The 17582-nt window shown below is 32.5% G+C and overlaps 1 protein-coding gene across 1 annotated transcript in view; it reads right to left on the bottom strand.

Annotated features, from left to right (window-relative positions):
- The window catches only part of kank3 (KN motif and ankyrin repeat domains 3), a 45726-nt gene that overhangs the window by 14841 nt on the left and 13303 nt on the right, over positions 1-17582 (bottom strand). The gene's annotated exons all lie outside the window — the stretch shown is intronic.

Here is a 17582-nt window from a genome sequence, read left to right as displayed (position 1 = left end):
CCAGGATCTGCCGGTTGAGGGAGCAAGTATGGAAAAGCCCTGACACCAGGAGACTAGTGTAAACTGTGACAAGGTGAACATCCACTTGCACAAACTTCACAATCACAGGTGTGTGGGTTTACAAAGAAAATTACAGGAGCTGCTGTCTACGCAGGTCATAAAAAGTCAGTGTTGTGTGCACAAAAATACCTTTAGAACCAATCTCAGTTTCTTCTTTAAGATACATGCAACACCCCCCCCCACCACCACCACCACTAACACACACACAGACACACACACACACGAAAAACCTCAGATACATGCAATCATTCATTTTCTTTCAAACATACACACTCACACCCGTAGCGCCACACACACACACAGATGTGTTTTCCAGCAGCCTCAGGCACATTCCTACAGTAACACATGCTGCTGCAACACGCTGGTCGTCCTTCCGACTGACTGACTACTGATAACCCATAAACACACACATTCAACACACACAGATCATCTGTCAGCTCACACTGCAGCCAACAGACACTTCATTGTCAAAGTAAAGACTACAAACTTTCAGACACGCAGAACACTAATTAGAACTAATTATATTATGGGCCGTTACAGACAATGGATTAATTAAACTATGCGGTGGGAAGACAAAAAATGAAGAATCTTCTCTAACTGAAAGAAATGTTTCTGCTTTGTATCTTATCAGCTGCTGCTCTGTTTCTGCTCAGTGGTCCTGACAGCTGCTTCTCTCAGGTCAGACCACAGTGAACATGATGCTGTAGCGTCCCGACCAATCAGACGGCAAGTTACACAAACACTTAAAGGCTTTCAAGGATGTGACCTCACCTCTGTGGTTTACTTCAGTCAAAACCAGAGAGAAGTGTTTTACTGTACTTTGAGTTTATGTATTGGTTTTGTTTAGGATTCAAAACAAGCTAACCAGAGTTCATAAACATGCTGCATGATTCGCTAGTAGCTTGTTTATTGGGCAGTTTCAGTAACATGTAATCCTGCCGAGTTGGATAATTTAAATAGATTCTGAAGTTGAAACAAGTCTGACTCCAGTTTCTGTAACTTTACCTCTTCATCTGTGCTCAGACAACAGTTAGGAGCAATCACACTGATGTTTTTGCCAAAATCCAGTTAATGTTTGTATCACTTTGTTTTTTACTCACAGCTGGATGAAGAGCTGTGGCATCACATATAAATTATCTTGTATAAAGCACAGGTCTAAATAAAGTTCCAACAGAGCAGTGCCATGGTTTGTATCAGTGACAACAAAGTATGTGTCTTTAAACATGAAACAAAGAGCACTTGTGTTCCTGGGCCAGTTTTGGTGTGACATCATCATTATTGGTGTGCAAAAACATAGGGCGACATGTTTTCCACACATCAACAGTTATGACTGTATGCAGGCACTTACTCAGGCAGTTTTACCCAGATATGCTGCAGATCCTCAGAGCTGTAATTAGTGTGAAATCAGATCAGAAATGCTGGAGATTTTGGAACAAACATATTCAAACTACTTCTATTAGGTTTTAGGCCGTTTCCAGTTCAAGAAATTAACAACCCAAAACTTAAAGGATAGGTTCACAGGTCTGTCGTAAAACAATAGTCAAGAGCCAAAATGAATACTTGAAACATTCATACATTGGTGTAAAAACGTATTCATAAGTTCATCTGAAGCTTAGATGAGTTCGAGTGGGTATCTTCCACCCTTACATTTTTATTACAGATTCCCTCTTTTTGTCACTATCCTTCCACTGCAGCTGAACAGGGATAACATTTTATTCTAAAAGCCTGGTTTTGATTTGAGTAATTCAGACGTAATGAAGCCTCATGTCAACTCCAGATAAACTCTGGAATACATTTTTGCACAAAACAAAGACTGGATTTTGTCTCCTGTCACTTACATGTCAAAAGCACATTAGGAAGGGATCACTTAGCAAAGCAAGGCACACCAAGCAAAACCTGTTCCGATGTTGCTTTGGGCACCTGACTATTGTTGGAAGACAGACTTGTGAAGCCTATAGACACAGGTTCAGCTTTTCTTTCCACTGTTGTTCATTTTTTTATTGTTTCTGGAAAAACATTTTGGCACTGCTCATAAAGGTGGTGCTAAATCCACACACCTCATTTAATAAAACAGGACGTGTGTTTCAGTACAGGCAACACAATGGAAAGACAAAGCAGAACCAAACCCTTAAAAGTTAATGTTATGGTGAGAGGAAAAGGCCTATTGGCATTGAAACACTATGAAAATAAATAAATAAATAAATAAAAAACACAAACAAAAAGATGGCAGCTGAAAGAAGCACAAGGAGTATAAACTGCAGCTTTTTACAACCAGTAATTTTATAAAATGCTGAGAAGTATTTACTTCTGTGGAGCATTATATATAAAACTGAATAGCAGTGTGCTGCAAAGTTAATTAGGTTGCGAAACCAACAACAGTGATTAACAGCACAATCCCAACACTCTGCTCTCTCTGCTCTTCCTCTCATGCCACCATCATCCTCCTTTCTGCTCTTGGTTCCTTCATTCTTACTGTTCTTCATTTCTTTTTCTTTTTCCCTTATCAGTTCCCCTCCAGATCTCCTGCTCTCTTGTTTCTACCCTCCCCTCCTCACATGATTCTCATTTCTCCTCTCACCCACCACCAACACACACACACACACCCTCAGCTCTTCTCAAGTGTTGCTGTTTTTCTCTCTGATTTGATGACAGGCAGCAAATTACAGACTGCAGTGAGAAGCTGCATTCCTTCTCTCTACACCCCAAGTCGTGACCAGCTGAGAGTCTCACCAACGCATACACACAAACAGAGAGAGAGAGAGAGAGAGAGAGACAGGCATGAACATACACATCACTGAGTGCCAAGACTCAATGACACTCGCACAAGCAAAAAACAAAATTGTAGTACCCATAAACACATTTTCAAGTACACACACACACAATGAAAACACAAAAGTAAAAACTTGCAAAACCTGTATAAACACACACACATATGACCACAATGTTTCACAAACATCAAAAAATCTGATTTACTTAAGCATATGAGTCTACACATATACACACACACACACACACACACACACACACACAGAGTCACATGATTCACCAGTCAGACAAAGAATATGTTCACAGCTACAAATTTCAGTGAACTGATTTTTGGAATACCACTTTAATTTAGTAAACATCGAACTGGGTTCTTTTGTGAACAGATGAACTGCATTGTTCTTCAGACTGACTAAACAGCTTTAGATGTCTGTGTATCCATGGCAACAAACTGAATTCACATGACATTCTTGATTCAGTTTTAATGCAACATGACAATCATAACTGCAGCAGCTCACACCCAACAACACAGTCGCATTTCATTGAGTGAGTGGAGTCATAGAATATTGTTTATTCCTTGTGATCCAACTCTATATTCATTTCCATTGGTTTAAGATTCATTCCAGTGTCATTTTCTGCTGCAGAAGGCTTATGTATAATGCTTTATATTTTGGGTCTGTAATTTCTGAATAGGTGAAAATGTTTTACACTTCCAATTATTTAATTTCATTAACTGCAAACAGCTAACAATAGAATCTTTTGATCAGTCCACAGCAGCTCAGGTAATCATGAAATAAATATGTGAAATTTGTCTATAACCAAGCAGACAGTTCAACAAACAGTTTCCACTGATAAATGAATAATAACTAAATGACCTTTCCTATTTTCCCTATAATTAGTAGCAAATACAATTGTTAGGAAATTTTTGGACCCATAAAAAAAGTGTTTTGATAATTTTGTCTTTATTTCCTTAGGTCAAGGAATAGAGGTTGTAAAAAGCGAACAATGTATTCAGGTTGTCCACACTACTATATTTGGAGGTAACGGAAAGTCATGGTAAGTCACTGTTGAACAAGGATGTCGGTCTGTAAACTGTGATGGATGTTTACAGCACACAGTTTTGGTGATAATTTTACTGTGTGGGTCTCATATCATCTATCCTTCATCATGTTCCCTCATATCAGAAATTAACTTGTGCTTTTCAAACTAAAAACCCCTTCTGTACATTTGTTTTTCCATTTTTGCCACATCTAAAAGCTCATATAGATGCGGCAAACCAGATCAATGATGTACTAAAAGTTATTTGAAACAATTTTCACACCCAAGGAAACAGTGACACAGAGCCATCCTGTTGCTTTTTGCATGTGTTGTTGCATGACTCTGATGTTTGAGTTGGATGAATGAAAAAGAAACTGAAAACTTCATGACGCTACTAATAAATAACATTTGATTTCTCTGTCTCACTGGCTTTATTTTTTCATTCACACTCTAGTTCTCTCAACCTTCCCTTTCTCTCTTGTCCACTGATTCTCTCTCTCTTTATAAACTAATCCAGTAATAATAATTAACCAAAAATGTCTGACCCTCATCCTAAAATTAATACTAATCACACTTAATACTTCCTTGTTTTATAAATGGTGCAGTACACAAGCTGAAGCATCTGCAGCATCTATGCTGACCAGTTAGTGACATTCAGCCTTATGAACTCCACCACTTAAGTAGCCCCTGGTTTACAACACACAAGTACAATATTATTACGATTATCAATAGAAATGATGGCCAAAATGACAAAAAATAAGACTTGCATTGTAATGAATCAGAATCATCCTTAAAATGTTTCATCAGTATATACTAACTCAAACCATGAGTGGCCAAGGCTTTAAGTTGTAAGAGCTGCAAAACATGTTTTTATGCCTTGGTATACTATGACTATAGTAAGTCATAGTATAGTGAGGCATAAAAGTCATAGTATAATAAGGCATAAAAAGCCATAATATAATAAGTCATAAAAAATTCATAGTATAGTAAGGCAAAAATGTCATAGTATAGTAAGTCATAAAAAAGTCATAGTATAGTAAGGCAAAAATGTCATAGTAAAGTGAGGCATAAAAAGTCATAGTATAATAAGGCAAAAATGTCATAGTATAGTAAGGCATAAAAAGTCATAGAATAGTAAGGGATAAAAAAGTCATAGTATGGTAAGGCATAAAAAAGTCATAATATGGTGATGTATAAAAAATTCATAGTATAGTAAGGCATATATCAAGTCATTGTACAGTAAGGCATAAAAAGTCAGTCTAATGAGGCATAAAAAGTCATAGTATAGTAAGACATAAAAAGTAATAGTATAATAAGGCTTAAAAAAGTCATAACATGGTGGTGCATAAAAAGTCATAGTATAGTAAGGCATAAAAAGTCATTACAGTAAGGCATAAAAAACATCATAGTATAGTAAGGCATAAAAAGTCATAGTATAATAAGGCATAAAAAGTCATAGTGTAATAATGCTTAAAAAAGTCATAGTATAGTAAGGTAAAAATATCATAGTATAGTTAGGTAAAAAGTCATAAGATGGTAAGGCAAAACTGTCATAGTATAGTAAGTCATAAAAAAGTTATAGTATGGTAAGGCAAAAATGTCATAGTATAGTAAGGCATAAAAAAGACAATGTGGTGAGGAATAAAAAGTCATAGTATAGTAAGGCATAAAAAGTCATAGTATAATAAGGCATACATAAAGTCATAGTGTAGTAAGGCATAAAAAAGTCATAGTATAGTAAGGCATAAAAAGTCATAGTATAGTTAGGCATAAAAGAGTCATAATATGGTGATGCATTAAAAGTCATAGTATAGTAAAGCAAAAAAGTCATAGTACAGTAAGGCATAAAAAGTCATAGTATAATAAATCATAAAAAAGTCATAGTATAGTAAGGCAAAAATATCATAGTATAGTAAGGCATAAAAAAGTCATAGTATGGTAAGGCAAAAATGTCATAGTATTGTAAGGCATAAAAAGTCATAGTATGGTAAGGCAAAAATGTCATAGTATTGTAAGGCATAAAAAGGTCATAATATGGTGAAGCATAAAAAGTCATAGTATAGTAAGGCAAAAATATCATAGTATAGTAAGGCATAAAAAAGTCATAGTATGGTAAGGCAAAAATGTCATAGTATTGTAAGGCATAAAAAGTCATAGTATGGTAAGGCAAAAATGTCATAGTATTGTAAGGCATAAAAAGGTCATAATATGGTGAAGCATAAAAAGTCATAGTATAGTAAGGCATAAAAAGTCATAGTATAGTAAGGCAAAAAAGTCATATTACAGTAAGGCATAAAAAATATCATAGTATAGTAAGGCATAAAAAGTCATAGTATAATAAGGCATATATAAAGTCATAGTATAGTTAGGCATAAAAGAGTCGTAATATGGTGATGCGTAAAAAGTCATAGTATAGTAAGGCATAAAAAAGTCATAGTATGGTAAGGCAAAAATGTCGTAGTATAGTAAGGCAAAAAAGTCATATTACAGTAAGGCATAAAAAATATCATAGTATAGTAAGGCATAAAAAGGTCATAGTATGGTAAGGCAAAAATGTCGTAGTATAGTAAGGCAAAAAAGTCATATTACAGTAAGGCATAAAAAATATCATAGTATAGTAAGGCATAAAAAGGTCATAGTATGGTAAGGCAAAAATGTCGTAGTATAGTAAGGCAAAAAAGTCATATTACAGTAAGGCATAAAAAATATCATAGTATAGTAAGGCATAAAAAGGTCATAGTATGGTAAGGCAAAAATGTCGTAGTATAGTAAGGCAAAAAAGTCATATTACAGTAAGGCATAAAAAATATCATAGTATAGTAAGGCATAAAAAGGTCATAGTATGGTAAGGCAAAAATGTCGTAGTATAGTAAGGCAAAAAAGTCATATTACAGTAAGGCATAAAAAATATCATAGTATAGTAAGGCATAAAAAGGTCATAGTATGGTAAGGCAAAAATGTCGTAGTATAGTAAGGCAAAAAAGTCATATTACAGTAAGGCATAAAAAATATCATAGTATAGTAAGGCATAAAAAGGTCATAGTATGGTAAGGCAAAAATGTCGTAGTATAGTAAGGCAAAAAAGTCATATTACAGTAAGGCATAAAAAATATCATAGTATAGTAAGGCATAAAAAGGTCATAGTATGGTAAGGCAAAAATGTCGTAGTATAGTAAGGCAAAAAAGTCATATTACAGTAAGGCATAAAAAATATCATAGTATAGTAAGGCATAAAAAGGTCATAGTATGGTAAGGCAAAAATGTCGTAGTATAGTAAGGCAAAAAAGTCATATTACAGTAAGGCATAAAAAATATCATAGTATAGTAAGGCATAAAAAGGTCATAGTATGGTAAGGCAAAAATGTCGTAGTATAGTAAGGCAAAAAAGTCATATTACAGTAAGGCATAAAAAATATCATAGTATAGTAAGGCATAAAAAGGTCATAGTATGGTAAGGCAAAAATGTCGTAGTATAGTAAGGCAAAAAAGTCATATTACAGTAAGGCATAAAAAATATCATAGTATAGTAAGGCATAAAAAGGTCATAGTATGGTAAGGCAAAAATGTCGTAGTATAGTAAGGCAAAAAAGTCATATTACAGTAAGGCATAAAAAATATCATAGTATAGTAAGGCATAAAAAGGTCATAGTATGGTAAGGCAAAAATGTCGTAGTATAGTAAGGCAAAAAAGTCATATTACAGTAAGGCATAAAAAATATCATAGTATAGTAAGGCATAAAAAGGTCATAGTATGGTAAGGCAAAAATGTCGTAGTATAGTAAGGCAAAAAAGTCATATTACAGTAAGGCATAAAAAATATCATAGTATAGTAAGGCATAAAAAGGTCATAGTATGGTAAGGCAAAAATGTCGTAGTATAGTAAGGCAAAAAAGTCATATTACAGTAAGGCATAAAAAATATCATAGTATAGTAAGGCATAAAAAGGTCATAGTATGGTAAGGCAAAAATGTCGTAGTATAGTAAGGCAAAAAAGTCATATTACAGTAAGGCATAAAAAATATCATAGTATAGTAAGGCATAAAAAGGTCATAGTATGGTAAGGCAAAAATGTCGTAGTATAGTAAGGCAAAAAAGTCATATTACAGTAAGGCATAAAAAATATCATAGTATAGTAAGGCATAAAAAGGTCATAGTATGGTAAGGCAAAAATGTCGTAGTATAGTAAGGCAAAAAAGTCATATTACAGTAAGGCATAAAAAATATCATAGTATAGTAAGGCATAAAAAGGTCATAGTATGGTAAGGCAAAAATGTCGTAGTATAGTAAGGCAAAAAAGTCATATTACAGTAAGGCATAAAAAATATCATAGTATAGTAAGGCATAAAAAGGTCATAGTATGGTAAGGCAAAAATGTCGTAGTATAGTAAGGCAAAAAAGTCATATTACAGTAAGGCATAAAAAATATCATAGTATAGTAAGGCATAAAAAGGTCATAGTATGGTAAGGCAAAAATGTCGTAGTATAGTAAGGCAAAAAAGTCATATTACAGTAAGGCATAAAAAATATCATAGTATAGTAAGGCATAAAAAGGTCATAGTATGGTAAGGCAAAAATGTCGTAGTATAGTAAGGCAAAAAAGTCATATTACAGTAAGGCATAAAAAATATCATAGTATAGTAAGGCATAAAAAGGTCATAGTATGGTAAGGCAAAAATGTCGTAGTATAGTAAGGCAAAAAAGTCATATTACAGTAAGGCATAAAAAATATCATAGTATAGTAAGGCATAAAAAGGTCATAGTATGGTAAGGCAAAAATGTCGTAGTATAGTAAGGCAAAAAAGTCATATTACAGTAAGGCATAAAAAATATCATAGTATAGTAAGGCATAAAAAGTCATAGTATAATAAGTCATGAAAAAGTCATAGTATAGTAAGGCATAAAAAAAAACATAATATGGTGAGGCATAAAAAGTCATAATATGGTGATGCATATAAAGTCATAGTATAGTAAGGCAAAAATATCATAGTATAATAAGTCATAAAAAAGGCATAAAAAGGTCATACTATGGTGAGGCATAAAAAGTCTTAGTATAGTAAGGCAAAAATATCATAGTATAATAAGTCATAAAAAAGGCATAAAAAGGTCATACTATGGTGAGGCATAAAAAGTCTTAGTATAGTAAGGCAAAAATATCATAGTATAATAAGTCATAAAAAAGGCATAAAAAGGTCATACTATGGTGAGGCATAAAAAGTCTTAGTATAGTAAGGCAAAAATATCATAGTATAATAAGTCATAAAAAAGGCATAAAAAGGTCATACTATGGTGAGGCATAAAAAGTCTTAGTATAGTAAGGCAAAAATATCATAGTATAATAAGTCATAAAAAAGGCATAAAAAGGTCATACTATGGTGAGGCATAAAAAGTCTTAGTATAGTAAGGCAAAAATATCATAGTATAATAAGTCATAAAAAAGGCATAAAAAGGTCATACTATGGTGAGGCATAAAAAGTCTTAGTATAGTAAGGCAAAAATATCATAGTATAATAAGTCATAAAAAAGGCATAAAAAGGTCATACTATGGTGAGGCATAAAAAGTCTTAGTATAGTAAGGCAAAAATATCATAGTATAATAAGTCATAAAAAAGGCATAAAAAGGTCATACTATGGTGAGGCATAAAAAGTCATAGTATAGTAAGGCAAAAAAGTCATAATATGGTGATGCATAATAAGTCATAGTATATTAAGGGAAAAATATAGTATAGTACGGCATAAAAAAGTCATAGTATGGTAAGGCAAAAAAGTCATAGTACAGTAAGGCATAAAAAGTCATATTATAGTAAGGCATATAAAGTCATAGTATTATAAGGCTTAAAAAAGTAATAACATGGTGATGCATAAAAAGTCACAGTATAGTAAGGCATAAAAAAGTCATCATATGGTGATGCATAAAAAGTCATAGTATAGTAAGGCAAAAAGTCATAGTACAGTAAAGCATAAAAAAGTCATAGAATAGGAAGGCATAAAAAGTCATAGTATAATAAGTCATGAAAAAGTCATAGTATAGTAAGGCAAAAAAGTCATAATATGGTGATGCATAATAAGTCATAGTATAGTAAGGCAAAAATATCATAGTATAGTAAGGCTTAAAAAAGTCATAGTATGGTAAGGCAAAAAAGTCATAGTACAGTAAGGCATAAAAAGGTCATACTATGGTGAGGCATAAAAAGTCATATTATAGTAAGGCATAAAAACACAAAATGGTGAGGCATAAAAAGTCATAGTATAGTAAGGCATAAAAAGTCAGTCTAATGAGGCATAAAAAGTCATAGTATAGTAAGGCTTAAAAAGTCATAGTATAATAAGTCATAAAAAGTCATAGTATAGTAAGGAAAAAATATAGTATAGTAAGGCATAAAAAAGTCATAAAATGGTAAGGCAAAAAAGTCATAGTACAGTAAGGCATAAAAAGGTCATACTATGGTGAGGCATAAAAAGTCATATTGTAGTAAGGCATATAAAGTCATAGTATAATAAGGCTTGAAAAAGTCATAATATGGTGATGCATAAAAAGTCATAGTATAGTAAGGCATAAAAAGTCAGTCTAATGAGGCATAAAAAGTCATAGTATAGTAAGGCTTAAAAAGTCATAGTATAATAAGTCATAAAAAGTCATAGTATAGTAAGGAAAAAATATAGTATAGTAAGGCATAAAAAAGTCATAAAATGGTAAGGCAAAAAAGTCATAGTACAGTAAGGCATAAAAAGGTCATACTATGGTGAGGCATAAAAAGTCATATTGTAGTAAGGCATATAAAGTCATAGTATAATAAGGCTTGAAAAAGTCATAATATGGTGATGCATAAAAAGTCATAGTATAGTAAGGCATAAAAAAGTCAATATGGTGATGCATAAAAAGTCATAGTATAGTAAGCCAAAAAAGTCATAGTGTGGTAAGGCAAAAATGTCATAGTACAGTAAAGCATAAAAAAGTCATAGTATAGTAAGCCAAAAGAGTCATAGTGTGGTAAGGCAAAAATGTCGTAGTACAGTAAAGCATAAAAAAGGCATACTATGGTGAGGCATAAAAAGACAGTCTAATGAGGCATAAAAAGTCAGAAAAACATCATAGTATAGTAATGCATAAAAAGTCGTAGTATAGTAAGGCATAAAAAGTCGGAGTATAGTAAGGCATAAAAAGTCGGAGTATAGTAAGGCATAAAAAGTCGGAGTATAGTAAGGCATAAAAAGTCGGAGTATAGTAAGGCATAAAAAGTCATAAAAATGTCATAGTACAGTAAAGCATAAAAAAGTCATACTATGGTGAGGCATAAAAAGTCGTAGTATAATAATGCATAAAAAGTCGTAGTATAGTAAGGCATAAAAAGTCATAGTATAATAAGTCATGAAAAAGTCATAGTATAGTAAGGCAAAAAAGTCATAATATAGTGATGCAAAATAAGTCATAGTATAGTAAGGCAAAGATATAGCATAGTAAGGCATAAAAAAGTCATACTATGGTGAGGCATAAAAAGTCATAGTACAGTAAGGCATAAAAAGTCAGTCTAATGAGGCATAAAAAGTCATAGTAAGGCAAAAAGTCAGTACAGTAAAGCATAAAAAAGTCATAGTATAGTAAGGCACAAAAAGTCTTAGTATAATAAGGCATAAAAAGTCATAGTATAATAAGTCATAAAAAAGTCATGGTATAGTAAGGCAAAAACATCATAGTATAGTAAGGCATAAAAAGGTCATACTATGGTGAGGCATAAAAAGTCATATTATAGTAAGGCATATAAAGTCATAGTATAATAAGGCTTAAAAAAGTCATAACATGGTGATGCATAAAAAGTCATAGTATAATAAGGCTTAAAAAAGTCATAACATGGTGATGCATAAAAAGTCATAGTATAGTAAGGCATAAAAAAGTCATAATTTGGTGAAGCATAAAAAGTCATAGCATAGTAAGGCAAAGAGGTCATAATATGGTGATGCATAAAAAAATCATAGTATAGTAAGGCAAAAAAGTCATAGTACAGTTAAGCACAAAAAAGTCATAGTATAGTAAGGCATAAAAAGTCATAGTATAATGAGGCATAAACAGGTCATACTATGGTGAGGCATAAAAAGTCATTATAGTAAGGCATATAAAGTCATAGTATAATAGGTCCTAAAAAAGTCATAATATGGTGATGCACAAAAATGTCATAGTATAGTAAGGCATAAAAAACACATAATATGGTGAGGCATAAAAAGTCATAGAATAGTAAGGCATAAAAAGTCATAGTATAATAAGTCATAAAAAAGTCATAGTATAGTAAGGCAAAAATATAGTATAGTAAGGCATAAAAAGTAATAGTACGGTAAGGCAAAAAAGTCATAGTAGAGTTAGGCATAAAAAAGTCATAATATGGTGATGCATAAAAAGTCATAGTATAGTAAGGCATAAAAATTCATGGTAGAATAAGGCTTAAAAAAGTCATAACATGGTGATGCATAAAAAGTAATAGTATAGTAATGCAAAAAAAAGTCATGGTACAGTAAGGCATAAAAAGTCAGTCTAATGAGGCATAAAAAGTCATAGTATAGTAAGGCATAAAAATTCATGGTAGAATAAGGCTTAAAAAAGTCATAACATGGTGATGCATAAAAAGTCATAGTATAACAAGACAAAAAAGTCATGGTACAGTAAGGCATAGTATAGTAAGGCATAAAAAGTCATGGTATAGTAAGGCAAAAAAGTCATAGTACAGTAAGGCATAAAAAAGTCATAATATGGTGAGTCATAAAAAGTCATAATATAGTAAGGCATAAAACGTCAGTCTAATGAGGCATAAAAAGTCATAGTATAATAAGGCTTATAAAAGTCGTAACATGGTGATGCATCAAAAGTCATAGTATAGTAAGGCATCAAAAGTCATAATATGGTGATGCATAAAAAGTCATAGTATTGTAAGACATAAAAAGTCAGTCTAATGAGGCTTAAAAAGTCATAGTATAGTAAGGCAAAAAAGTCATAGTACAGTAAGGCATAAAAAAGTCATACTATGGTGAGGCATAAAAAGTCATAGTATTGTAAGACATAAAAAGTCAGTCTAATGAGGCTTAAAAAGTCATAGTATAGTAAGGCATAAAAAGTCATAGTATAGTAAGGCATATAACGTCATAGTATAGTAAGGCTTAAACAATCATAACATGGTGAGGCATAAAAAGTCATAGTATAGTAAGGCAAAAAAAGTCATGGTATAGTAAGTCATAAAAAGTCATAGTATAGTAAGGCATATAACGTCATAGTATAGTAAGGCTTAAACAATCATAACATGGTGAGGCATAAAAAGTCATATTATAGTAAGGCAAAAAAAGTAATGGTATAGTAAGTCATAAAAAGTCATAGTATAGTAAGGCATAAAAAGTCATAGGATAGTAAGGCATAAAAAAGTAATAATATGGTGAGGCATGGAAAGTCATAGTATAGTAAGGCAAAAAAAGTCATGGTACAGTAAGGCAAAAAAGTCAGTACAGTAAGGCATAAAAAAGTCATACTATGGTGAGGCATAAAAAGTCATAGTATAGTAAGGCAAAAAAAGTAATGGTATAGTAAGTCATAAAAAGTCATAGTATAGTAAGGCATAAAAAGTCAGTCTAATGAGGCATAAAAAGTCATAGTATAGTAAGGCAAAAAAAGTAATGGTATAGTAAGTCATAAAAAGTCATAGTATAGTAAGGCATAAAAAGTCAGTCTAATGAGGCATAAAAAGTCATATTATAGTAAGGCATATGAAGTCATAGTATAATAAGGCTTAAAAAAGTCATAATATGGTGATGCATACAAAGTCATAGTGTAGGCAAGGCATAAAAAAGTCATATGATGAGGCATAAAAAGTCATAATATAGTAAGGCAAAAAAGTCATAGTACAGTAAGGTAAAAAAAAGGCATAGTATAGTAAGGCATATGAAGTCAGTATAGTAAGGCATAAAAAAGTCATAGGATAGTAAGGCATAAAAAAGTAATAATATGGTGAGGCATGGAAAGTCATAGTATAGTAAGGCATAAAAAGTCATAGTACGGTAAGGCAAAAAAGTCATAGTACAGTAAGGCATAAAAAGTCAGTCTAATGATGCATAAAAAGTCATAGTATAATAAGGCATATAAAGTCATAGTATTGTAAGGCATAAAAAAGTCATAATATGGTGTAGGATAAAAAGTCATAGTATAGTTAGGCATAAAAAAGTCATGGTACAGTAAGGCATAAAAAGTCATAGTATAGTAAGGCAAAAAAAGTCATAGTATAGTAAGGTATATAAAGTCATAGTATAATAATGCTTAAAAAGTCATAACATGGTAATGCATAAAAAGTCATAGTATAATAAGGCAAAAAAAGTCATGGTATAGTAAGGCAAAAATGTCAGTGTAGTGAGGCACAAAAAGTCACAGTATAGTAAGTCATAAAAAGTCATAGTATAGTAAGGCATGAAAAGTCTGTCTAATGAGGCAAAAAAGTCATAGTATAGTAAGGCATATAAAGTCATAGTATAGTAAGGCATAAAAAGTCATAACATGGTGATGCATAAAAAGTCATAATATAATAAGGCATATATCAAGTCATAGTATATTAAGGCAAAAAAAGTCACAATATGGTGAGGCTTAAAAAGTCATAGTATAGTAAGGCGTAAAAAGTCATAGTATAGTAAGGCATAAAAAAATAATATGGTGATGCATAAAAAGTCATAATATAATAAGGCTTAAAAAAGTCATAACATGGTGATGCATAAAAAGTCATAGTATGGTAAGGCAAAAAAGTCATGGTACAGTAAGGCAAAAAAGTCATAGTACAGTAAGGCATAAAAAAGTCATACTATGGTGAGGCATAAAAAGTCATAGTATAGTAAGGCTTAAAAAAGTCATAACATGGTGATGCATAAAAATCATAGTATAGTAAGGCTTAAAAAAGTCATAACATGGTGATGCATAAAAAGTCATGGTATAGTAAGGCAAAAAAAGTAATGGTATAGTAAGTCATAAAAAGTCATAGTATAGTAAGGCATAAAAAGTCAGTCTAATGAGGCATAGAAAGTCATAGTATAGTAAGGTAAAAAAGTCATAGTACAGTAAAGCATAAAAAAGTCATACTATGGTGAGGCATAAAGTCATAGTATTGTAAGGCATAAAAAAGTCAGTCTGAGGCATAACAAGTCATACTATAGTAATGCATAAAAAGTCAGTCTAATGAGGCTTAAAAAGTCATAGGCATCAAAAGTCATATTATAATAAGGCATACTTAAGTATAATAAGCTTAAGGCATAAAAAAGTCATAATATGGTGAGGCATGAAAAGTCATATTATAGTAAGGTTTAAAAAAGTCATAACATGGTGATGCAAAAAAAGTCATGGTATAGTGAGGCATAAAAAGTCATAGTAAGTCATAAAAAGTCATAGTAAGTCATAAAAAGTCATAGTATAGTAAAGCATAAAAAGTCACAGTATAGTAAGGTATAAAAATGTCATAGTATACTAAGACATAAAAAAGTCATAGTATAGTAAGGCATAAAAAAGTCATAGTATACTAAGACATAAAATGTCATAGAACAGTAAGGCAGAAAAGAAGTCATAGTATTGTAAGGCATAAAAAGTCATAGTATGGTATGGCATAAAAAGTCATAGTATAGTAAGGCAAAAATGTCATAGTATACTAAGGCATAAAAAGTCATAGTCTAATGAGGCATAAAAAGTCATAGTATGGTAAGGCATAAAAAGTCATAGTATAATAAGGCATATAAAGTCATAGTATAGTAAGGCATAAAAAGTCATAGTATAGTAAGGCATAAAAATCAGTCTAATGAGGCATAAAAATGTCATAGTATAGTAAGGCAAAAATGTCATAGTATAGTAAGGCATAAAAAGTCATTGTATAATAAGGCATATAAAGTCATAGTATAGTAAGGCAAAAATGTCATAGTACATATATTTAATATATTGAAATTCAACACATGTACATATATTACTTTTGTGTATGGGCATTCCTGAATGTAAGTTCGCTTGGTTGGCATTAAAAAGCCAATCTCTTTGTTTCGGAGGGGTGACGGGGTTGTTGCGTCCCTACCAATGTTGAGACTAAACCTACACCCTTGATTAGTACATAAGTGATCAGAAGTGTCTCCTAAAAATATCACATACAGAACAGTTTGTTACTGATTCAGATTTTCCTTCTGGGTTCAGTAGAACATGTGACGAGTACCCTGTCGTCCCAGAGCAGAGTCATGGATGTGCTATTAAATAAAGAGGAGAACACTGGGTCGTCCTGCATTCAGTTCACTTCATGGAGGAGGAAATGTTGTGCTGGTTTGAGGCTCAGGGCCATGTTTTGAAACAGTGACCTCATCTCCAACGCCACCCTTTTCCCGAGAAGGGAAGCCAGAGAGAGTAATAGACACAATCTGACTGAAATGGGGGGGGGGGGGGGGGGGGGGGGGTGAAAGCCAACATCCTCTCTCACTGACAGCAACTTTTACTATCTGACTGCTTTACATGAGAAAAAGCCCATTCAGAAATCTGGACACACGGAAACGCAGGCCTCCACTCTGTGCATACCATACACACATACACAGTTGGATTATTATACTTGTGAGGACCTTCACTGTTTTAACTCCCAGTCCCCCCACCAACTTTTACCATAATTCTGATTTTAATTTTCTTTCAAGGCTTATTGGTTTCTCATCTTATTGGTCAATGCAATTGACAATAGATATGATTGTTTTCTTTCCTATGATACACATTTTTATATTCAGCGTGACTAACCGACATTATGTCCGAATAAATGTGAATAAACATCCAAAAATCTGCTTGGAAACCACAGAATAAAGATGCTCCTTATAACTCCAGACCTTGCCTGAAAATTCTCACGTTTTTAGGTTTTCTTCATTATCAAAGAAATTCAGTGGTTTTTGTCAGGACATCGATTGGCATATTACAATCAAGACCTGTTAATAGCTAATTCAGCATATTTTTCATGGTGCCAATTTAACTAAATGAAAACAGACAGGATGAGGGCTGTTACAGACTAATCAATTGAAAATCTCTTCAAGTTAATCAATAATTTAAAGAAAATGTTCAGTTGAAGCAGTAAGCAATTTACTGATTATAACCATATTCAATTTCTTTAATGGTGACGTCACTTGTTCCTAACAAATTAAATTTCACCTGAAGGTCTATTTAGTAGCTACTACTGTTTTTGATCATATTGCATGACCTTCATCAGCAGGAGAAATGCTACTGAATGGACCTCGAGTGGAGCTGGATTCAAAAAAAAAAAAAAAAAAAAAAAGAAGAAGAAGATAAAAAACAGTGTGTGGGATCAGCTAGCAGCTGTCGGCAGATATCAGTGCAAATGAATTAGTGAACAGACTTCCTGTTTCTGTCCTGTCTGTGGATGCATGTACTGGTAGTTTTATTTAAAAGAAATGCTCAACAACCTTGTAAGTGGTGCAGGGTTCTTTTTATTATTCTTCCTCAACTGTTTTACACATGTAGACCTAAAAAAAATCATTTTCTAGTCATTTTGCATTTGCCAAAGAAAATAAATCTTCCTCAGTCGTCCTCAGTTTAATAACCAGGAAATGTGTTTACAATTCAGCCCATAATGTGAACATAAGTTTATAGTCAAAGAAAACAACCATGCTGCTCACTTGTTGAATGTAAAACAAATTTAAAGGTCACATATTTTACACTTTTCTGGCGTTTCATTTGACGTTTTGATATTTAT

The sequence above is a fragment of the Seriola dumerili genome, unplaced genomic scaffold (assembly GCF_002260705.1).
Source record: "Seriola dumerili isolate Sdu_G_001 unplaced genomic scaffold, Sdu_1.0 BDQW01000002.1, whole genome shotgun sequence".
Lineage (NCBI taxonomy): Eukaryota > Metazoa > Chordata > Actinopteri > Carangiformes > Carangidae > Seriola > Seriola dumerili.
Note: the sequence above shows the minus strand (reverse complement) of the source record. Positions and strands in the feature narration are given on the sequence as shown.